Source organism: Diprion similis, chromosome 2 (assembly GCF_021155765.1).
Source record: "Diprion similis isolate iyDipSimi1 chromosome 2, iyDipSimi1.1, whole genome shotgun sequence".
In the NCBI taxonomy this organism is placed as follows: domain Eukaryota; kingdom Metazoa; phylum Arthropoda; class Insecta; order Hymenoptera; family Diprionidae; genus Diprion; species Diprion similis.
Genome location: NC_060106.1, coordinates 3,199,406 through 3,224,458, shown reverse-complemented (window position 1 = coordinate 3,224,458; position 25,053 = coordinate 3,199,406). Strand labels below are relative to the sequence as shown.

At 41.6% G+C, this 25,053-nt stretch overlaps 1 long non-coding RNA gene across 1 annotated transcript; it reads left to right on the top strand.

Moving 5' to 3' along the window:
• The first annotated feature begins 404 nt into the window (after positions 1 to 404).
• Positions 405 to 23,439, top strand: LOC124411554. The gene is made up of 3 exons (XR_006929678.1): positions 405 to 416; positions 1,382 to 1,387; positions 23,362 to 23,439. It is a non-coding gene; the product is annotated as an uncharacterized LOC124411554 (long non-coding RNA).
• The last annotated feature ends 1,614 nt before the right edge of the window (positions 23,440 to 25,053 follow it).

The window sequence follows — 25,053 nt, the reverse complement described above, 5'->3', positions numbered from 1 at the left end:
TCCAGTTGATTTGCAAGGAACCACATGGAAGATTCATTTTTATATTTGTTCAAGATGCGTAATTTTTCGCAATTGAAACCTAATGCCCGCTTCCAAATTTTGAAAAAACTCATAAAATAGGTTTAGCCTTCGAAATATCTTCAACGTGCTTCTGGCAAAGAGGAGTCTTTTAGAATATTTTCAATGTCTTCAAAACTTGAGACATTGAATTTTCAACTCACAATCTTAATAGTGCTCAACAAACTAAAAAAAAAAAAATTCTTCGTAGGGACATTCCTGAAATGGTTGGAACTAAAAATGAAGTGGTGTCTAATTTTTCCAAAATATTTGTGTCTCAAACATGACTTCCTCAGAAAACTTTGAAAAAGTAAATTGAACGTTTTAGAGATGCCACTGTCGCCTTTAACAAATTTGATGTATTCAGGTAAATATGAACGATACTCCTTCATGCAAGATTGACTTTTATTTGTTGGTTGTATAATTTTGGCGTACATATTTCTCGTACGGGATTTTCGCAACTTATCAATTTCACAATGACGACGGTAGATTACCAACGTTTTGCACGTGATAGTTGTTGGTTATGAAGAACTTCTTTTACCGGCGTGGTCAGTTGCTTGGTTGATAATACGTGAAACTGGCAATTCCCCCAAACCTGGCCAGACCCGGCAAACTGTTATGAAAAATAACCCAGGACTGTAAGTCTTTATATATCTTTAATCAACGTAACATTAATAGTCCAGGAACTTTAGGATTTCACTTCGGAAAAAGTCCAACCAAGCTAAAAATTGGTATACACTTAACTTTGAGCTCTCCAAATAAGGTGTGAAAAGTTCCCTGAATTCGGTTGTACGCATAACTTGTGACAGCCCAAAAACGGTGAAAAAATGACCTTTTTCGTTTTTTTGCGACTATCTCCGTTCCTGTCGGTCTTACGGTTATAAGGTATACTTATAAAAAATAAAGAACGGAAAATTTTCTACAAAAAAGGTCCAACAGAGTTTATTAATAGAATTGGTAGTCTTCACGTAATCTGGTATTTAAACTGCAATATAAATTTTGTACGGGTATTTAATTGCATGTAATAATCGAAATCGATTGATAAACATACTGTTGGAATGACCAAATTTTTGTTGATGTCCAAAAATATTTTGTCGTGCGTATTCAACTGAATATTTATAAATTCAACAAATTTTTTTTTTCAGTGTAATGACTTATTATGGAACAGTTGTGCGTAGGACATCTTGCCTGAATGGTACCCCAATCGAAGATTTGATACAACAAAGAAACGATATGGACGACCCAGAAACCGATTTTATTGATGACTAGGGGCTCCGCCCCTGCACGCTTCGCGCACCAACCCAGCTGGGTACGAGACGCGAAGCTTATTGTCTTATTGGAGTCAAAACGCGTGACTCAGATGGGGTATGAGACAATAGGGTAGAAAGGCTGCTCTCAGCTGTGAAGTTTCGCTGAATAGTAAGAACAGGCTATGTAACGAACTAACAAATTCCACAGATCAGTGAATAATTCTCTCTTACGACTGCAAATGTGATGCTCTGGTTTTTATAAAATATTCAAAAAATCAGCCGTAACGCCGTCTCGAAATATCTAAAATTATCGTTTCATTTGCCTGACGGTTGGTCGTTCCTAATTGAATTGCAATCTTATACTTGACGCTTACCAATCTTGGTCAAGTTCTCAACATCATTTATGGCAGACTTTCTTAATAGTGGACTTTTTCGTTAATTTCCTGAAAACAGAATTTCAACCTCAAGGCGTGTGTTTGGACTCTAATTTTATGAAAAACGTTTCTTGTTATATAAATAAAATGGAAACGAATTCTTAAAATTTCGGAGTCAAACTTTGAATCACAATTTCAGATAGAAATTCAGTTGAACATTCGTTAATGATAGTTTTTTTGAACTTCCCGGGCATTTTTACAAAATCAATTTTTCAAAAGTGTGTATCTCGCAGGAAATAAGATTTTTCAGATTTTCCAACGCAAAATGGAAGATTCATTTCTCATGTGGAGCAAAAAAAAAATTCGGAGAATCGATCGAGGAGTTCGGATTTTATTTATGTTTAAGATTGGTCCAGTTTTTTTGAGCCCACTTGAACTCGGAGTCCGAATCAGAGTGGGGGGAGGGCTCGAGTAAGAAACTGGGTGAAGTTTCTTATTGCCGGATTTCTTATTCGGAGGTCGGACTGTATATTGTTCAACTTATACATAGTTTTGTATCTGACTTGGAGTTACGGAACAAAGTACGGGTTCGTTGAGCGTTGAAGAAATAAACAAGACAGGCAAAAGTTAAAAAATGGGAAAATGCGTTTAATAGCGATTCGTGTTATGAGTTTAAAGGACACTGAAACAGGACACTTCTAACAATAATGCTGGTTGACACAGCAAGCTTATTCATTTCATAACATATGAGTGCTCTTATATGGCTTTTGCCTATGATGGCTGCTAAAGCATTAGAAAGGGGGGCAAAACGGGTGATTTAACTCTTTGTCAGAGTATGTACGTATGCAGGATGTCCGATATTATCATAATCCAGTACGAACAACGATTTCATTAAATATTAGTGAACATTACACAGTCCAAAAAAATTTCGGGGCAAAGAGAGCTTGGTTTACAGTGCACAGTACAATTTCTCCATGTCAATACGTCTGAAAGTAACATCAGTTTGGGTTAATTCGTTATTGTTCTCCGAAATTTTTTCACAATAAAGAAATATCATTCTGTTACGCGCAACCTGGGCTAAAGGCTCCGATCACTGTTGTCTAATTGAACGTGAGAATAATCTCTGAGCGGCTGGAGACCATACTCGTGGGCTTAGCTGGAATAGAGTCCTGCAGACACTTTTGGTTCTGTAAATGATCAAGGATGGCAAACGAGATATCCTGGGTAGAATTCAATGGTTTATTATTACTGATTAATACATTACACGATAGAATGAGACTAATTTAACTATATATGATAGGTAACGGTTATTACAACGCTATTCTAGAAGTTGATAATATAAATGATTTTGAACAAAAAAGATTATAAAACATACAATTTAGAAACAAGGATGAGGATAATTCAAAAGGGATGGGTCAGAGTGGTTCCCTGATCCGCTTCGGGTCAGCTTTAAGTGAACTACCGGTGGATATCAGAGTATGACGATCGGTGCCCTGCCAGGGGACCGGGAAGGATGTATCAGCTAGTCTCGTTCCTTGGACTAGAAGAACAGTTTTCTCGTAAAGTGAGGTACTGATGAAGACCTTCAATTTCAAACACGTCCCTGGTCTTACTTTGCCGTCACGTGTGGTACTCGTGTTCCCACAGTTAGGTGGTGCCTCGGAAGAGATTCAGGTAATGAGCACTTTGCTTACGCCATTCACCAAAACGGTAGAATTGACTGACTGGCAATCGCCGCGGTTCTGATAGAGAAACCTCGGTTTGTTCTAATTTCAAAATCGTCTGCTGATGAGGCAAGGTGCAACATCAGCAGACTTGGTCTTTCCGCAACTTCTTTGAATCCTCCCCTTTCTTATTCTATTTTCGGAGAATATATATTGTAACGTCTAGCCGGTTAGCCCGTATATGCTGACAGCTGAGCCGTGTACATCCACGAATACGGCCGAGTAAAGCCGAAGGTGGACGACCCGATCAGCGAGGGAGAGCACCCAGGGTGACCAAGACAGATGACGCTGACGCGACGATGACGGACGGCCAACCTTACCTGCGGACCGACGCCACTCTTGACCGGTCCGATTCCGTTGAAATAGAGGTGCCTCGCTGGCACTCGTCACTCAGTTGAAGTGAAGCACTTCACTGCGTAACAACGAGAGCAGGAGACCCAGTTCGGAGTAAAGCGCTCCACTGCGTAACATGTATAGTTTGTTGAGCTTATAATTTTGCTTTTGTACAATTTGTTCAAATCGAATCCTTGAACATAAATTTCCATCATTCTTTTTTCAATAAAACTAGTTTCTGCAATGATTCTGTTTCTCTACCCGACATTCTAGCTAATCTTGTAAAATTATTAACTTTTTTTATATGTACTAGGGGCTCCGCCCCTGCGCGCTTCGTGCCTCGCAACATCGGTACTCGGCGCTTCGCGTCTCGTACCGTTCGGCGCTACGCGCCTCGCGCTTTTGTGCGTTTCATTCGTTTATTGTTCAGGGAGTAAGAGATGTACTTTCTGGAGTTTCCCACACTAACTTTGTCACCCGATTAAACAGAGTGAATATAAGAGATGTCCTTATTCAGTGTTTTATTATATTACTTCATCTTTGGGCTGCAAAAGTCCCCTTCTGTGTTTCTAAAACACCGCACCTTATATCTTGATTATTGAATTCGTATTCCCGTCGACCTGGACCACGAATGCTACAAAGCGGTGGTTCTGGACGACGCAAAACATCGTCCCTGCGACATGTACCGATAAGTACCTAATCAAACAGTTCGTAGCGCTGCCCCTGCACGGTGAAAAACATCGTCCTTCCGAATACGCTTGTTCCGTCGACCTCGACCACGAATACTACGAAGCGTTGCTCCCGGACGACGAACAACATCGTCCCTCCGACCTGGACGACGAATAAGAAGCGCTTCTGCTTTACTATGAAAAACATCGTCCCTCTGACCTGGACCACGATTACGCTTGTTCCGTCGACCTGGACCACAAATGCCTTCAGGCGTCTGATCGTTCTTTTTTTTCTATTTTTAAACCGTCAGTTATGGGTTATGAACCCATGTACCAAGAGAATCGGTGCTTCGCACCTCACACAGCTGTTTCTGCTGTGGCTTCAACATGCGTTGCTATCAGTTGAAATTAGAATTTCTGATTTGACAGATTAATCGAACCCAGTTATTTATAATTATATGTCAACTTGTCTATGGGATAAATTGCGAGGAAGGTGGTGCCATGCGGCTGATCGAGTGAAGCTTGTCGCTGTCAGCCGCGGTCCGACAGAGAATGTGGAGCCATGTTCTGCTTGAACTGCTATCTTAAAAACGCTAACTTCACGTATTTCCACAAATCTTTTTAGTAGATGGAAAGATTAATTAATTTTTTTAATTACTACGAATACTACGGAGCGCTGTTTCTGGACGACCCCTCGTGGTAGCGCTGTGCTTTTACTAAAATTCTGGACGGTGTAAAACACATTCACGTTAACCTGGACCACAAATACTACTGAGCGCTGGTCCTGGACAACGTAAAACACCTTCCCGGCAACCTGGACCACAATAATTTAATAGATAGAGATAGGTCCAGAGTAAACTCAAACTCTGGAACCTTAAACTCTGAACTCGTCTAATAAACAGCTTCCTTCATGCGTCTTAAAATTTGGTCTCAAAAACGCTAACTTCAGTCGTTCAATATCTTTTTAATAGATAGAAAGATTATCGGTCAATAATTTTACTTTATATTTTTATTTTAAATGATGGAAAATAGAATTTAAACAAAATACGAACTATTCACAATGCTTGGGTGCTCCCAAGTTTCTATATTTCTTAACACATGAACAATTTGCGTCTGTATTTGCTGGGAAGTATTACAGATGCAAAGTTATTTTGTTTTACTATGTTCAAAATTGTCAAAATTATCTCAAAATTGTAACAAGTGGCACTTACTAACTAATAACACACATTCATCCATACATCCATTCATTCCAATACACAGTTACGATACACAAAACAAAGAAGAAATCTCTCTTGCTGCTTGGGAAGTCCGAGATATGTTCAAATAATAAATTTATCAGAAGTATGATGCGGTTGAACGACGAATTGAAACAAAACACTTATCTTGGATTAGATTTGTCTGGATCGACGATATCTGAGACAAGAGATATCCAACCACGTTTTTCATGAGTCCAAATGATGTCGACGATGGTGTGGTAATGTATGTTATGAAAAACCCCATTCTTCGTTGATGTTTTTCGGAAATCTCCTCGACGTCGGTTCCTCAGGTACATTGTGAATCATTGTGCATCAGTGCATTGTGAAGTTGAAATTGCAGTGGTTATTTACGCATCGGATCTTCGGATGGCGAAGATTATGTTCGATGATACTTCATGTTGAGTTTTCATTATAAGCGACTTATTACTGTGTTGTACACACAGTTGAACACAGCTGACCTGCTGTCTTCGTACTCGCGTACCTTTTAACTAGAGAGGGGTCAAGCGTACTAATCCTCCCACTTGGCAACAGGCCGTTGAATAGTCAAACTCAGTCATCATTTCTCATGTAATACTTTCTATGATAATTAAATAAAACGTTAATATTACAAATAACAAGATCGCAAAACCATATCCCAACAGATTATGGGCCCAGTGCAAAACAAAAAAAAAAACAGTTCTTAACGTGATCTTGAGAACGTTTTTGTTTTTCGGTAAGCCCTTTATGTCTGTGTCGATAAAGAAAACCAATTCAGTGTTTGCAAAAGACGATCTGAGTGACAGTACTTCGGGTGCCTTGCATGACGAAGCGAGTGGTGAATTAACAGTTTTTGAACAAAGTGTTGAGATAGAAACGCAAAGTGAATTCAATATGACGGACGTGAGAGCGTATCATATTCATAAGTTCAAACGGCACAAATGATCAGCTATGGAAGATGCAGATGGAGATCTTCATGGCGGAGAATGAGCTAGACAGCTATATCCTAGGAACGATCTCTCGTATAGAAGAGAATCATGCTGTGTGGGACAAGAAGAATATACAAGCGAAGGCCTTTTTGATGCGTGGCCTAGAACTAGACCAGTAAAGCACATGTCCGACTGCACTACGGCAGCGGGAATGTGGTCTCGACTAAGGACAGTGCACGCAGAAAAAAGTGATCAGTCGGCACAAATTCTTCTAGACAGATTCATAAACGCAAAGATGGAGGAAGATGAGAAAATGTCGGACTACATAGCAAAAGTTACGTCACTCGCACAACGACTGAAGGAAATGGACCTTGAACAGAAACAGCCAATGATAATAGCCAAAATTATGGGTAGTCTTCCACAAAGGTATGATCACGTGAGAACAGCGTGGTATACAGTACCGAAAAACAAACAAACAATGGATAGATTAACCGATCACCTTGTAAACGAAGAAGCTCTTCTAAATATGCGCTCAGGAGAGGGAAATGGCGCAGGTTCCGAGGCCTTGAGCGCACGCGGATGCAGGCGTTCTGATAATAAACAGAGAGATTGGAATAAAGATAAACAGGACGATCGAAGAGGACCTTGGCGAAAAGGAAAGTGTAATTATTGTGGTATCTATGGACATTGGTCAAGAGAGTGTAGAAAGAAGCTAGGAAGCAAAAACGTATCGCAGTCGAATGTGGTAGAGTCCCCACAAACGCACACACCTAACTTTAATGTACAGACTTCGTACAGTCAAAATACAAATACGGCGACCATGGACCAAGCTTATCTTTTTGCAGCAGACACCAAGCAGTCGGAAGTTAGTGAAAAAGACAGTTGGTATGCAGATTCGGGTGCAACTGAACACATGTGTTCTCGCAAGGAGTGGTTTAAGAATTATGAAGCATATCCTGACCGAAGCTACACAGTAAGAGTTGGTGATGGGGCGCTGATTGATGCAAAAGGCAGAGGAGATATGGATGTGTACATAAATAACAGTGAGAAAAAGGTTATACACACACTCAAGAATGTACTGCATGTACCAGACATTCAGAAGAACCTTCTGTCAACCTCGAGGTCTACACAGAAAGGAATGAAAGTGACGTTCGAAGAAGGTGGAAACAGTGTAGTGTTCATGAAAAACAATGAAATCGTACTGACTAGTGTGAAATATGGTAATCTATACAAACTGAACCTCAGGTCAGTGAAAGTGGCGGAGGCAAATGTTGCAATCAGTGATTCAATCAGAGTATGGCATGAGAGATTAGGACATGTTAATTTTGAGACTTTAAAGCAGATGCGTGACAAAAAATCGGTGGAGGATTTGAAGTTCAGCGATACAGGAGGTGATTTGTTTTGTAAGAGTTGTGTGTATGCAAAACAACACCGAAAGTCGTTTCCGAAGTGTGGAACGAGAGCAACTAGCCCCGGTGAGCTCTTTCACGCTGATTTGTGCGGGAAGATGAGCACTAAGTCGCTTGGTGGTGCGAACTTTTTTTTATTGCTGAAAGACGATTTCTCACGATACTGCTATGTGTATTTCCTGGAGGAGAAATCTGATGTGTTCGAGAATTTGAAGTTGTTCTATGCTGAAGTCCAAGCAGATGGACATTCGATAAAAAGGCTGAGGACAGATGGGGGCAAAGAATTCTGCAATGGAGACGTGGGAGAATTCCTTCTATCTAGAGGAATAAAGCATGAAGTTACGACGCCATACGCACCAGAACAAAACGGCTTTATAGAGCGACAGAACAGAACAGAAGTGGAATCAGCTAAAGCAATGATTCATGCACGAAATCTTCCGCTTAACATGGGGGCAGAAGCCACGAATACAGCTGTCTATGTCAAAAACAGAACAGCATCGGAGACTATAAACGGAGCCACTCCGTTTGAAAAATGGTTTGGTAAGAAACCATCGGTATCGCATTTAAGAATTTTTGGTTGCGACTGCTATGTACTCGTACCAAAGAATCAGCGAGCAAAGTGGGAAGTGAACTCAGTAAAGTGTCGAATGATTGGATACAGTAATGGAAATAAAGCGTACAGAGTCTATTATCCATTATCGAGATAAATAATGGTTAGACGTGATGTTGAATTTCACGAGAAGACTGGAATCAATGAAGTGATTCTACGACAGGACATGACGGAAGAAGCGTTTAAGACACCAGAGGCATTAGAACCAGAGGGAGCTCAGAAGAAAGAGTCGCCGAAAAGGTATCAAAATCCTCGACTCCCTAGACCGAGATCGCCATACCCAAAAAGATATAAATCAGTAAGTGACGACGCGAACGAGCAAGCAGCATTTGCAGAAACTTTCATGATGTGCAGCGAACCGTCGAATATTGAAGAAGCTCTAAACGATATCGACAAAGACAAATGGTTGGAGGCAGTCAATGCTGAGCTGGAGTCACTTGAAGAAAATGATACGTGGACACTCGTACCGAGACCAGAAGGCAGCAATGTCATCACAAATCGCTGGGTTTTTAAGAAGAAGCTGAAGGCGGATGGTCAAGTAGATAAATACAAGGCCCGTTTGGTGGCCAGAGGATGTGGACAACAGGCATGCATCGACTACACAGAGATGTTTTCACCTGTAGTGAAGTTCAGTTCAGTTCGAGCCATCTTCTCCGTGGCAGCAGCCAAGAGCTTGGAGGTTCATCAGTTTGACGTCAAGACAGCGTTTCTGCATGGAGACCTCGACGAGGAGCTGTATATGGAGCAGCCAAGTGGTTTTGAAAATGGTGATTTCGTGTGTTTGTTAAAGAAAAGCCTGTATGGGCTAGAACAAGCGTCGCGTCAGTGGAATAAAAAGGTGGTTGATTTCTTGATAAAACATAAGTTTCAGCAATCAACAGCTGACCCATGCGTGTTTATGAATAAAGTGAAAGATATGTACGTAGCGATCTATGTTGACGATGGTTTGTTGTGTGGAAAGAATGCGTCTGAGATGAGTGCCTTATTGGACAGTCTGAATAGAGAGTTTGGCATAACTTATTCAAAGGCTGAATATTTTGTTGTCCTGCAGATTGAGAGAAGTGGAGACAAGGGTAGAATCAAAATACACCAGGAAAGCTACACAAATGAAATTCTAAAAAGACTTAATCATGAAAATTGTCTACCTGTCGCCACTCCTGCCGATCCAGGGGTCAAATTCGTTAAAAATACAGAGAGCTCAAAAGATAAAAATGTTTTTCCGTATAGACAAGCAATTGGATCTTTAATGTATCTCATGATAACTACGAGACCAGACATTTGCTATATTGTTGGGGTACTAAGTAGATTTTTAGAGAATCCAAGGGTTGAGCATTGGCACGGAGTCCAGAGAGTCCTTAAGTACCTGAAGGGTACAGTAAACTATGGAATTACTTTCGATATAGGATCAGAAACCGTATTGTTAAGTGCTTATAGTGATGCACATTTTGCAGAGGACTTAGACAGAAGACGAAGCACTACAGGTTGGGTGTGTTTCTTGAATTCAGGTCCAGTCAGTTGGAGTTCTAAGAAACAAAGCGTAACTGCAACATCCACGACTAAAGCTAAATTCATTGCGGTCTGTTCAGTTACAAAAGAAGTAATATGGTTGAGACGACTGTTAGATGACCTGTCATGTAAGCAACAAGAAGCAACAACACTGTACTGTGATAATCAAAGAGCTATAGGAATAGTAAATACGCCAGAGTCGATTAAAAGCACTAAACATATTGAGGTACAATTTTTCTTCACATGTGAAAAACAAGAGGCTGGAGAAATCAATGTAGAGTACATTTCAACAAACAATCAATTGGCTGATACGTTAACGAAAGTACCTGCAAGCAGGAAATTCCAAGGTTTCAGAATTTGTTATGGGATTTGTTAGAATGTAAGATTACCAGTGTGAAATGAGCAAAACACAGCTGTTGGTATGTATGATGGTGTGTAAGACAGTATAAGTCGAGAGGGAATGTTGAGTTTTCACTATAAGCGACTTATCACTGTGTTGTACACACAGTCGAACACAGCTGACCTGCTGTCTTCGTACTCGCGTACCTTTTAACTAGAGAGGGGTCAAGCGTACTAATCCTCCCAGTTGGCAACAGGCCGTTGAATATTCAAACTCAGTCATCATTTCTCATGTAATACTTTCTATGATAATTAAATAAAAGGTTAATATTACAAATAACAATATCGCAAAACCATATCCCAACACTTCATATCAGCCATGTGCTGAATGTCCGTTAGATTTAGAGTTTTCTCTCGAAAGTTTTACTGATTTGGTGAGTTTACTCTCTAAATTGATATTGATTTGGTGAGTTTACTCTCTAAATTTATACGACGGCTCCTCGAAATATATAAAGGTTCAATGGAAAATTATACGAAGTTATCACAAGTTTATAGAATACAAATTGACTGCGGAGCCGCCCAGCAACACAACCGTTTGCTTCAACGTTCTTCCCAAGAGAGCGAATTCCTCAGTCCCTTCCGGTCACGTTCACTGACCGTGCTAATCCTAATCTGTACTCGCCTAGTCATTTGCTAAGGCGCGTCAATTCAAAGTCTATATTTCGTTACAATCTCGATCAGGATAGATACAGTTTCAGTAAACCACGAACAATATCGGTTCCCATTAAAAACTTGAGTCCGTTATTTGATCTGCGGATCTCAAATCTGGCAAACAGCCACAGCGTAAAAACCCCTGGTCTGGTAGACAGTCGCTGTAGGTTAGAGAAGGGATTCGATTAGTAAATCGGGACGTGCCTTCATCTTAAAACACTCAAGTGCGCGGGGTAGCGATAGCGGAAAGGCTGGCGTAAAACACCCGCTTCTTCCAACAGGAGTTTTAAAATCTGAGTCGAGTCTCAAGTGAGGCTCTGGACCCAAATCTACAACTCTGTGCAACGTGCCTCTAGCTTGGATAATTAAATCTCCACAAACTGCATCTCTGGCGTAACAAACCCAAGTTCACATAGATCTGAACATTAGACACATTCAGGGTTTTAAGGGTCGGCAAAATCGGTCCATACTCCCACCCAATAGAAACGAAGGCCGCAAATCAATCATTCAACTAGTCTTTTACAGCTAAAGGTAGCGATAAAAATATCCGCAATAACTGACAATTCTTCGCACGAGCTATAGAACCGCTTACCGAAAATCGGACACGTTACAATACATAATATATATATAGAATATTCAGAGCTAGAACCTTACACCTTGGACTGAACTCTTTTGACTATTCTCAACCTTCAACAATCATTTTGTTATTTTTATTATTGGTTTTCTGAGAAGAATTATGAATACAGAAAATTTCCGGATCTTGAGAAAAAAGTTTCTAAAGTACTAAACCTGGATTCACAAATCTTGTGATGTCCAAGTTTACGAAATTGGATGATCTGCTCGTATTAATTTCTCGTTCAGCCTGCTTTGATCTGGAATTATGATATAGGTCGTGCCAACTATTACTATGCGTGATTGAAATAATTATTCGTACTCGACATTTTAATTTAAATATACTAGGGGTTTCGCCCCTGCACGCTTCGCGCACCAACCCCACCGCGGCGCTACGCGCCTCGGGCACTCGGCGCTGCGCGCCTCACTATTTCCTTATATATTGTCTATTAGACAGGTGAATTCACCATTTTTTTCTTCTTGCCTTCCTTGTCTTTCTCCATTGCCGACGTAAGTCCTGGCTGTCCTTCAGACTGTTTGGTGATGTATTTATATTTACTATCATATGCTTGTTACTTTTGATACTTATTACTCACTATCTGAATTTTATTTCTGCAAGACATCAAAGTGTCCACCGTCTCCGTCGCCAGTGAAGAGTATCTAGAATTGTCTTCCATCTTGGGATCCGATTTGGTGTGGATGAATTTGGTCTCCGCGATACACGATTAAACAGATCTTAAAAATGTCCGCAGCTGCAGCTAATTCTGCTTCTCCCCCGTAAATTCCTCTTTTATTCAAGTGTGATTTGTAATCACCAGGTGACCTAATCACGGCACCGTTTGACTCATAACCTGTAATAAAACCCGTAAATGTTGACCAATTATCAACTATATTTGAAATGATACTCAGTCTCACCTCTGCGTGTCGATCTTGAGTGCCGTGCGCGAAAAGGACAATTCCCGTAGGGAATCATCTTGATAATTCTCGTTTGCATATTTATTTTCTGTGTGTCATAAACAGATTATATAAATATATAAATATATTTGTCAAAGACTGTCATAAACACCTGATGACAGCTGTCAATCACTTGACACTAACTTCATAGCAACAGCAACTTTATTATTAAATGAGTTTATTTGAAAATACTCCACGTTCGACTTCTCAGCGCACATCTTGTTATGAACCATACTGTATGAACATAGTAAGTTTTATTTGCTAGATGCTTTTTTTTTTTGTTTCCGGCATCTCACCCTACCGCCAACTTCATGCGTATACTATTGTTATTAAAATCTTTTTTACCTGTTGCTGTGCGGTACAGGATTTTTTTATTAGATAGAGAGACATTCGATAACGATATAATGTTCTTGTAATCGTGTTGGAGATTTGGTTTCACAATGATATTGTTAACTTATTTAGTTGTACTAAGTTCGGAGATTCTAGAGACTAGGATGATCTGTTCTTGAATTAAGAGAAGTCTAAATTGTCTGAGTTTAAATTTATTCTCTATTGTTTAACGTTCAATGGTTTTATTCATTTTGATGTCTAAGGGATGATTCTTGATTGTATCAGTTTGATTTGAAGTGGGAGTTTGAGAAAGACTTTTTGTTGGTCCTTAAATGCATCAGTGTGAGATGATTGATCTTGAAGAGACCAATCGGTGCTGACAAGATAGAATGCATTTTTGAATTCCAAGAATGACACTTAGTGAACTGCTTATTATTTCTTACTACACGTTTCTTGCGTTCGGTCAGTGAGGTTTATGAACCTGACTTCTGTGAACTTCGATTGTAGACCCTGCGGTCTGTATGTGAGTTGAGGTTAAAGATATAATGTAAGATATAAGATAGCAATTGCATTCAAATTTGAGCGCCTTGAGCAAATATCAAATGCTTCAAAGCGTTTGAGAATTGACACGAACACTTGATCCTAGAGGTCGATATCGAATCACCTGCCCGGTAGACGAGTAACGTCTCGCTCTCTACAGGAAGACGCAAAGGCAACAAGTTCAGCGAACAATGGCTTGTACGACGTAAAACCTTATTTCTATGGTCCAGACATGTGAAATGTGATCTGATTCATTCGTATACTCAAAGGTGTAAAAAGGTAGACACCTATGTCCCTTGGCCTTCAAATTTAAATTCATTATCGAGACCAGATCCACATCGACATAAGGATCAATAATTGGTAAAGGTCAATTGTTGATTCCTTTACGAATTGACCAGCAACTGAACATCTGCGGAGCCGTCGAGCCACCCATTTCATCTGGAAGATCCGAGCTGAGCTAACAAATGAATGAATAATAGGCACCTGTGCCACATTCATTCATTTACCGCTTGATCATACTCACAGTAACGTGGCATTTTTGGATGCTCGTTACAAGTGGCTCACCGGACCTTAGGCGGGACCCAAACAGGGGATTTCGCGACAAGTGTGGTTATTTAATTCGTAAAGAGCGCCAAGACAAAGGTCACGCATCCGAAACTCTGAAAGGGGTCACTTTACAGGCTAGCGAATTAAACATTACAGGTTCTTTTTGTTTGATTTTGTTTCGAGCATGTACGGCGCTAAACATGGAAATAGACGACGAATTCGACAGCATAGAGATGGTCACGAAGGAGGACCTCGTGGAGAGTACAGCGCGAGCGGAGGGCCTCACACGAGGCTACGGAGGGAGCGCCAACGTAGAGCTCTCCCGCGAGGGAAACCGAGGTAGACGAGATTCCCGCTGTTGGCCAGCGAACCGTAGCCTGTCTTCCTCGCGACACACCATCACTTCGACATCCTCATGGTCGCTCAATCGCTTCGATTTAGGACTGTGAAGCTAAGAATTAGTATGGAGTTAACGTTATAGAATTCTGGCGATTAGAGCAATAACGTTTTTGTTAGTCTGGCGAATAGCGCTGTAATCTTCTATATATTAAAGTTCGAAGGCGAAAATTTGTGGATGTTCGGATGTTCAGAGAGTGACGTCATTTTCATTATGACGTCATCGATCAATAGAAATCGTCGACGACGGAAATCAGCTAGCCGAATTTCTCAGTCCGGAAACAACTGCGCGGTAGAGAGGACGTAAGAAAATCCCGCTCCGCTCCAGGTACTTGACCTGGTGAATTCCGACTTCCAGGAGAAGCGCCTCATAGTTTCTGCGCTCCAGGTCCACTACCCGGTGAATTTCGACCTCTGGGGCAAGCGCTGCGTAATTCCTGCGCTTCCGGTCCCTAACCAGGTGAATTTTGACTTCCAGGAAAAGCGCTTTGTAGTTTCTGTGCTCCAGGTCATTGACCTGGTGAATTTCGACTTCCAGGAGAAGCGTCACGTAGTTCATGCGCTCCAGGTCCACTACCTGGTGAATTTCGACCTCTGGGGCAAGTGCTGCGTAATTTCTGCGCTCCCGGTCCCTAACCAGGTGAATTTTTACTTCCAGGAGGAGCGCTCCGTAGTTCCTGCGCTCCAGGTCCACTGCCTGGTGAATTTCGACCTCCGGGACAATCGCTGCGTAATTCGTGCGCTCCCGATCCTTAACATGGTGAATATCGACTTCCGAGAGAAGCACTCCGTAGTTTCTGCGCTTTACAGAGTACGTACACCTGCGCTTTACGTACACCCTGCGAGCTTTGCACAGCTCGTATTCGATTGTCCATTCCACTTTCTCGAACGGTATATTTCCACAGCTCCAAGGTAGACCGTGAAAATTGCGTTGCAACCATGAATTTCGGCTTTTATATTTGACGTGTAGACAGTCCCATTCGTAAGGTGGCTTGAAGAGAAACGTCGATGGAGGTGCTTCCGAGTAGATTGAAATTACAGCCAATTCTTTCAATGTGAAGGTGTTGTCGCAAGGTCTACGGAAGCCTTGTATGTCAACGATGAGCTCCATGTTTCAACTGTAGGAGGTGGTGGGAATTGGTCGGCTTTTATACCAACTTTTTTACCCCACCACTAAGTGGGTTGTATTCAACGATTCGATCGCGAACAATTAAGCAGGACGCCGATGTTTCAGTGGGAAAGTTGGCTCTAGCTTCAAATTCAAGGCGGATGTCAACGGGTCCGTACTTCAAGGATTCGTTTTGTTTTGAACAGTCAATAACGAATAAGGGAGCCTTCTGAAGAAATTCACTCCTTGTCAGCAACGGCCCGGGGTTCTTGTCGTAGTAGGTATCTTGGAAGTTTGCGTACATCTCGTACAAGAGTGCGTACAGATTATGACTCATGTTTAGGTTCAGGTTACCGTACGGATAAGATTGTGAGTTTAAAAACAGCTTGACGTCCGTGACATTGCAATGATCGAAATGACTTGCGTTTTCACCGATCTTGTACTTCCGACTTGTTTGGAAGGCCAAAATTACATATCGAGGTTTTTCAAGCTGAGTGGAAGTTTTCACAGTCCAAACGTGTTTCGATGTAGTGAGAAGTAAAGGATATTTGTATAATTCCCAACAGCGGGAGCTCATCGAAATAGGCGGGTCTTTCTCAACGAAATTCGGCAGGTCAACTTTTTTCTGATCCGCAAGTTTCAAATACGGTACGAGCCATTCCACTGTATTGATTACGATTTTGTATTCCTCCTCTTGACTCTGCACAATCGCGTTTACATCAGTTTTGGGTCTCGTTCAAATCAACTCGTGTTTGGCATTGACAACGATCTTGCGGTAGTCTTCAGCGAAACCCAGTATCGTGCTGAGCGGTATCAATACGTCAAAATTACCCTCGGCATCGGTTAATTTTTTCTTCTCTTCCGGGTCAAGCCATCCTACGTTCTCCATCAGCCAACTCTGACCAGGGTTCAGAGAAGCGTAACCCTTCATTAGACTTGTCAAGTCAACATTCTTGCTTCTGTCGATCTCAACCGCATTAATTTCGTAGCGAATTTCTTCAAATAAATGATAGATGGCGTTGTTTACGAACTGCGTGTTCACAGTCGCTGTTCCATCAGCTTTAAAGAGTCGTCCGTGAATATGGACCGAACTTTTGCCGGGTAATATGCATAAATCCTGATGCTAAACGGTGATTTGAATTTCATCGCTGTTTTTGAAAGTTGACGAGGTGTAAGGTTTGTGAGCGTGAATTTCGTAATGCGAAATGGATTCGTCGAAGATGACCAGTGTTTGAATGTTTAAGATTTCTTCTTCCATGGTACGTAGCAGACGACGAAACAGCAAAATAGGATTCTTATTTGCCGGAATTTCCTTTTCCAAGAGGTGTCAGTTTCAAGCCCAGAGCTATCAGGAACTCTACGTTCCGAGGTGTTGATGGTTCGTGAATCGATCGATGACTGACTTGATCGGGAAGTCGACTTACTGATATTCCTACTCTTTGGCTGTCTGTTACAAACGATACCCATCGTTTATTGCGATTTGATGTGTAGTCTCACAGTGATGACTTCACCACGAAAATTAACCAAGTCTCCGTCTTGATCCACTAACCGAAGCTGAACGTGATCTATGGTCCTGACGGTGATCGGAAGGTAAACGACGTGCGACGGCACTTCCACGATCTTATATCCTGGTGGGACGGTTGGAAAAAATTCGTGAATAGTGTGTACTTTACGTCCGTTGACGTAGGCACCCGTGGTAATTCTGCGCTCAACTCGTAACGCGTTGACCTTGAGTATAGTTACAGGCACGTCTGACTCGTGAGTTCTATCACCCTCCAATACACGAGGTGTGAATCCACAAAGTTGAGCAATGGAATCGTCCGGTTCAAAGTTTAGAATGTGGTTGCATGTGATTTCGCTGCGTCGGGTGTTATTGTTGGGCTTTATGTTGAGCCTGATGTTTGTATTTCTTAGCACGTTTTGAAAATACTTCTCTATGTCTTCGATCTCGTAGCTGCCGGTAGGTATGGCGATTACTTTATCAGCCACGTACATTTTATTGTGACCAACATCAATGTTGGGGATCGAATTAAAGGTCAACAATTCTACTAAGCCAAGAGCATAACTTTGATCGCGAGCAAGTTCAATCGGTGGGAAATATCGCGCTTCGGAAATCGAAGAGGTTCCCGAAATTGTTAACGTTAGTAAATCATCCATGGTTGCGAGTGATAGACTGGCTGTGTCGAATTATGCACCATACTTATGTAGCTTCCCGCTCAAAAATTTCAAGCACAAAAGTCCGCATTTAAACGTATCATAATCCTGGTACCTCTCATGATTGTATTGACCGCTACCAATACCGAGATATTTTATGAGGTCCGAGGGTGGTCGAAGGTTACCGAAACTGTCAAAGTAATCGATGTCACTGTCACGTTCCTTGTCCGCAACCCAGTGTGTTCCCGGACCCTTTTTGTCGTCAAGGTTGACTATGGCTGACTAGTTTCTTCGTGGACCGCAGTTGGGCATTCCGTTCCACATAAAAACACCGCGGAAATACGGTATCTTGAAAATTTTCGCATATTCCAACAAGTCCCAATCAGTCAACGCTTGACGTGGTAGCTTCGCATCTAGTTTCTTTGGAAGATGAAGACCGAGACCCGTTTTATACAGTTTCAAATGAAATCCTTCACCCAACGCGATAGCTTCCTCAAGAGTTTTTTTGAGCCGTTTGCTCTCCCCCAGTTCTCGATTAGCAGCGCTCGCATCTTTCGCAGCTTTTGCTATACCTACTGCACCACCAGCTATCGCGCCTGTGGTACTAAGTCCAGCGAAAATGGGAATCAGGAATGGTAGAAATCCACTAACTTTTGAAGGTACCAGTAGAACGTGCGGTGTTCGCACTTTACATTTACCACCCGCTTTTTGAACAGCGTTTTCAGCTCCCTTGAGCGCAGACTCGATAGCTACTTTTGCATCGTTGCTCGGAATTATGGATCGTTTCGCAGCAATTACAATTTTTCTCAAGGTCACGTTTTTTAGTTTTTGAATTCCCATTCCTAGTTTCAATTTTACTTTTATTGTATTAGTTACTGCCCAAGCCGCTGATTTCTCGCTCAAATTGGCGTCCGGTGCGAAAACCCGTTTCCACGCTTGTTCAGCCAACACCCTGTCAGCCGCGTTCCTGACGTCAAGATTTTCACGATTCTGCGAGTGAGCAATGTCGTGGTTCTTGCAATCTGCGTCGAGTGGATTGATTCCCGGATCACCCTGCGTGAGTCTCTTTGTCAACTTTGTACCAGGTTCACAGTATTAATAACCAGGTACGTGCAATTCGACTGGAAGACTGTTGATGATCCTATTCACCAGACCTTTGCCGCGATGTTGCCGTTTGCTGCTTCGTTCACCTCTGTTCACGATGATGTTTAGGCTCTGACTGACGGAAAAGGTTTAAAACTGGGGTATTTATAGCAATTCTGGTCAGTCATGTCCAAGATGCGGTTTGAGGCACAACCTACTAAGCTTCCCGTGATAAATTTCGACAAACTTTCAGAGCAAAATGTGAAAAGACAAAAACGGCATGGGGAATTACTTCCGAACAGTGTTTGTGCAATATTCTGCGGACCGTCTAATTGTGGTAGAACTAATGCGTAGCTCACACTTATAACCCATCCCAATGGACTTAGATTTGAAAATATCTGTATCAACTCAAAATCCCTTAACCAACCGAAGTACCAATTGTTGTTGGACAACGTTGAGAATATAGAGTATTTTCCTTATACCGAGCGTGAGCAAGTGATTACACCGGACGAAGCACGACCCAACTCGATAATCGTTTTTGATGATGTAGCGTGCGAGAAGCAGGACAATATTAGAGCCTACTTCTGCATGGGCAGGCATCACGATGTTGATTGTTTCTATCTCTGTCAGACGTACGCGCCTATTCCCAAACATCTTGTGCGCCACAACGTGAACTAACTCGTGCTATTCCAACAAGACGATACGAACCTGAGACACGTATACAACGACCATGTGAACACCGATATTTCTTACACACAGTTTAAAGACGTGTGCTCCGCATTCTGGAACGGTGATAAGTACGGGTTTCTTGTGATCGACCAAAACAGCGAGCCCAACCAAGGACGTTATAGGAAGGGATTCGATTCTTTCATTAGCCTGAAAAAGTAACAAAAATCTTGCGTTTTCAAGCGAGAGACACAGTAGCGTTGCAGACTCAGTTGCTTCAACATGCAGAGCTCCAAAATTCCTGAGCAACAAAAAGTCCTACATCAGATCGCTCAAGCAAGTGCTGCGATCCGTCGAAAACACAGATTGCTCAAGTCGGGCAAGGAATCCACGGCTCGGAAATTGAGCGACGTTTTCAAACTAGTAGTGACTCTGTTACGAGAACTGGTAAATGTTACAAAAGAGACGAAACCCGTGAAACAAGAAGTGGCAGAAATTGATCAAGAAATAAAGCAGATGAAAAATGAAACGAACAATGAAACAGTCTCGGAAATGGATGATTCCTTTGCTTCGGCAGGAGATGAAACAATTGTAGAAACACCTGTTGATGAAAACGAGAATGAGTATTTTGAAATGATGAGAGATGAGACGAGAAAAAGTGAATTTGACAACGTGTACTGTGTACGCAACCTCTCAACCGGAGTAATGATTGGTGATTCGTTGATGAGTTTTGAGAGTGACCAGATCCGTATTAGGGATACGCTTAACCCAAAAACGAAGGGGTTGCTGGAACTTTTGTTCAAAAATAAGCTGGACAGGTCCTATGTTAGCAACGAAGATCGGGAAAATTATAGAAACATAACCCTCAAAACGAACGCACATAAAAAGTATTACTCATCTCACGGAGTTGTTCGAAGCGATAACAGTTACAAATTGAGAAATATCATTGCCGAATTGTTGGACTATTCACTATCACCTCAGCGAAAGGGTAATGGTCTACTTCCGCAAGGTAAGATTACACGACAAGGCGTTCAAACGGAATACGTTTTCTGGGATGATCCAAACGAGTTAGTGGAGCGTCTCCGTCTACTCTTAGCATCCCAGGCGGCGGGAAACCCGAGTCACAACAACGAAATAATTTCCATTATCGAAGAAGTGGGTGAAGCAGAAATCATTTATTAGGCAGCTCCTATCGCTTTTGCATTCATTTCCGAGATGAGCGTCGATGTGTACGGACAGCATCTGGATAAAAACACAGCTGCGGGTAATCGCGGCCCTCCCGGTGTCGGATTTCAAATCACTGCGGACGGACATTACGATCCACAGAATAAAAGACTGTGCAATATCGTAGAACCTGTTGAGCTGTAACTTTGAACATCTTACGACGAAAATTCAACGTGCTGCAAAAACAAATCGACAATCTCGATCAAATGATCAAAGCTTTGGAGATCACCACGGGGAAAGCTTTGGATACCTTCTGCGCAGATTTTGAAACACCCAGAGACCTGTCGATTCGAAACGCTGAAATCATTTCTAAATTGGACACTAGACTAAGAGCATTGGAATATGAACGAGAAAAAGTTAACGCTGACGACGGAACTGCATAAACCTGCACGCCGGAATTACCCGCGTCGCCGTGTAAACGTGCGCGGCATCGACGAGACCTGGCAGGCGGATCTTGTTGATATGATGTCATACGCAGGACAAAACAAAGGCTACAAGTATATGCTCACAGTCATTGATATCTTTTTAAAGTATGCGTGGGCTGTACCGATAAGCAGCAAGTCCGGGGATGATGTTACAAAGGCCATGGAATCTGTGCTAACTCAAGGACGTGTACCGAAAAAATTACACGTGGATAGAGGAACGGAATTCTACAATTCAAAATTTGAATCTCTTATGTCACGCTATGAAATCAAACTCTACTCCAGGTACAGTAATTTGAAGGCTTCGATCTGTGAACGGTTTTATCGTACGTTGAAAAGTAAAATGTGGAAATGGTTCAGTATGCAAGGAAGCTACAAGTGGCTCGACATCTTATCTGATTTAGAATTGGCTTACAACAACACGAAACACCGAACCATGACAATGAAACCATCGGATTTCACCGTTGCGAACGAAAGGCTGGTATTACGTCAGTCATACGGTGGGCTTCGAGCGAAAACTTTCAAACCGACAAAGTTCAAAACCGGTGACAAAGTTCGAATTAGCAAGTTCAAAAACGTCTTTGAGAAAGGTCACACTCCCAATTGGACGACTGAAATATTCACAATAAGCCAAGTAGAAAATACCAATCCTGTGACGTACAAGCTCAAATACTACCAAGGTCAACCCATCGCTGGTGGTTTCTACGAACAGGAGCTCCTTAAGGTTGAACATTCGGACATCTATCTCGTGGAGAAGGTGCTTCAGAAGCGGAGAAAAAAATTATACGTCAAGTGGCTAGGTTGCGACAATACACACAACAGTTGGATAAATGAATCTGATATGTAATGTTGAATAAACGGAATTATTTTTCAAGTATTTGTCTTTTTTTCACATCTTAGAGATACAATTTATACCGATGCTCAGTTCAACTGCAGGTCTTGTAGCCCCACGGCAGCGTATCGGTTGTGTTTCGAAATACGATACGCTTATCGTCGTTCCAGCTCAGTGCTACTTTTTTCTGTTCAATGGTATAGACCTGATGCTTCCGACTTTGTATCAGACTCTGATGTTTGACTAAATTTTCGTGTTCTAAAGCACACTTCAAGTAATCATCGAAGGTTACAGTTTTTAACGGGGATCCTTTGACACCCTTGGCTCGGTTTCTATCCTTACCCTCCCCCATCACTCTGAATAAATAAAACTTCGCTCTTAAGCCAATAAATTCGGCCATTATTTTTCCGTTACACTCATCTTTCATCAAACCCAGAACTTTTTTGTTAACCAACGGCATTCCGTAGACATTATCAGGTGGATAATCGGAGGTATCAAATTTATCCAAGTCCTGTTTGATGCATTTGTAAATGTTGGGAATGGTGAAGTGATATATTATACTATCCGTGTCAGTGTACATTAGACTGTATCAAAAAAATTGATTATTTTTTTTTCTAATGGTATACTGAGAATATTTTTCAAGACGACAAAAAAGAAATTCCATAAAAACTTCAGATTTTAATATTGATATTTAGATGTGCCTCATCGCGATTTTCTACTTTCCATAAGAATAACATGGCAAAAATGGTTCTTGCTTCTTGCGATTTTTATAACTAGATAACGACGCGTCATACAGAAAATTCATAAACATATTTTTGTAGAAAATTGAACGTTCTACAAAAAAGGTCTCTTGTCATTTTACGATAAATCTATTCTTTCAAAAGTTATTTGAGGTCAAACATCAACAAGGGACCTATATATGTATAATATATAGAAAAATGTATTTCGAATATTTTTGGTTGACTTTGAAAAATTAACGACGGAGCCAGGAATCGAACTTGGTATCCAGAGATGCTTTACCGGAGACTTACTCCACTAGACCACCTAGCCGCCCTGACCCCAGCGTCATTAATTTCTCTCATCAACCTGTGTATTTGAAATATTTATTTTCGTGTGCCGTATTATGGTAGAAATGTGAATTTCGTCGCAGAGGCACATGTTTGACTGTGTCTGTAGGATGTTAGAGACAAGTGTCAAGTGTGTGACTGAGAGTGTAACTCGGTATCACTACTCAGCCTGTAAGAACGGCCGTTCATGAGTGATATGCAAGAAATCATATCGAAATTCTCTGCGACGAAATTCACATTTCTACCATAATACGGCACACGAAAACAAATATTTCAAATACACAGGTTGATGAGAGAAATTAATGACACTGGGGTCAGGGCGGCTAGGTGGTCTAGTGGAGTAAGTCTCCGCTAAAGCATCTCTGGATACCAGGTTCGATTCCTGGTTCCGTCGTTAATTTTTCAAAGTCAACCAAAAATATTCGAAATACATTTTTCTAGATAACCAACATCGCATTCTTTCGATATGATTTCTTGCATATCACTCATGAACGGCCGGGTCCGTTCTAACAGGCTGAGTAGTGATACCGAGTTACACTCTCAGTCACACACTTGACACTTGTCTCTAACATCCTACAGACACAGTCAAACATGTGCCTCTGCGACGAAATTCACATTTCTATATAATATATATATACAACGACGCGTCGTACAGAAAATTCATATACATGTTTTTGTAGGAAATTGAACGTTTTCAAAAGTTATTTGAGGTCAAATATCAACAAAGGACCTATATATATATAATAGATATATATAGGTCCCTTGTTGATGTTTGACCTCAAATAACTTTTGAAAGAATAGATTTATCGTAAAATGACAAGAGACCTTTTTTGTAGAACGTTCAATTTCCTACAAAAACGTGTTTATGAATTTTCTGTACGACGCGTCGTTATCTAGTTATAAAATCGCAAGGAGCAAGAACCATTTTTGCCATGTTATTCTTATGGAAAGTAGAAAATCGCGATGAGGCACATTTTTAAATGAAAATTAAGAGCTCCCGTTTTAACAGGCGCCTTTTTTCGGTATCCTGAACAATATTTTCAGTATATTTAAAAAAAAAAAAAGTAGTCAATTTTTTTGATACAGTCTAATATATACAGGGTGACGGATGACAGACGGATTCCTTGTGAAAAGATAAGACTAAAATTTCTGTTGACAATTCTTTTTTAAAGCCACGGTTTTTGAGTTAGAGCCGTTTGAAGTCCACCAATCGGGGTACGCAGATAGGGCCAGGCGCACGAGCCTAGTGCGAGGCTAGCGTACGCTGCATCGGGCTCAACTACACTAGCCTCACACTTGGCTCGCGCGCTTGGTCCTATCTGCGCTGTGATTGATGGACTTCAAGCGGCTCCAACTCAAAAACCGTTGCTTTAAAAAAAAATTGTCAAGAGAAATTTTAGTCCTATTTTTTCACAAGGAATCCGTCAGTGCCCGGTGGTCCCCGGGTACTGAATCACCCTGTATATATTGTAACACGGCGATTTGCATCGCGTTATATGACCTCCGAGATCCCCGTTATCGTGAAAAGGCAGCAAGGAATATTGGCAGTCGATATGGTCACTTATGTAATTTTAAGTTCTATTACTCATTTCTTTCGATTTTGTTTCCCTTCTTCCCACCTATCCCGAGCTATCCTAAGCGATAAAAGTGGAGAGAGAGGAGGGAAATAGAGCAGATACCGACATTCCGACACCGAGGGTACATCTACGAGGATGAAACCACCCTGGCAGGTGGCTCAACGCCTCGCAGTTAGTACCCGTGCCTCCCCCGTATACGTTCCCGAGAGCTACGAGGCTGCCGCCAGCGACATCTACTACGAAGCCGAGAATTGTGAGCGAATCTGCCCGCCTCAACGACATGCCAACTCAGCTGTTTCGTCGCCCTGGTCCGATGAAACTGAAATCGGCCAGGTCAGTCATGAGGGATGTCCACGGCCAGAACACGATGATTGCCAACAACCTCGGGAACATCAAAGAG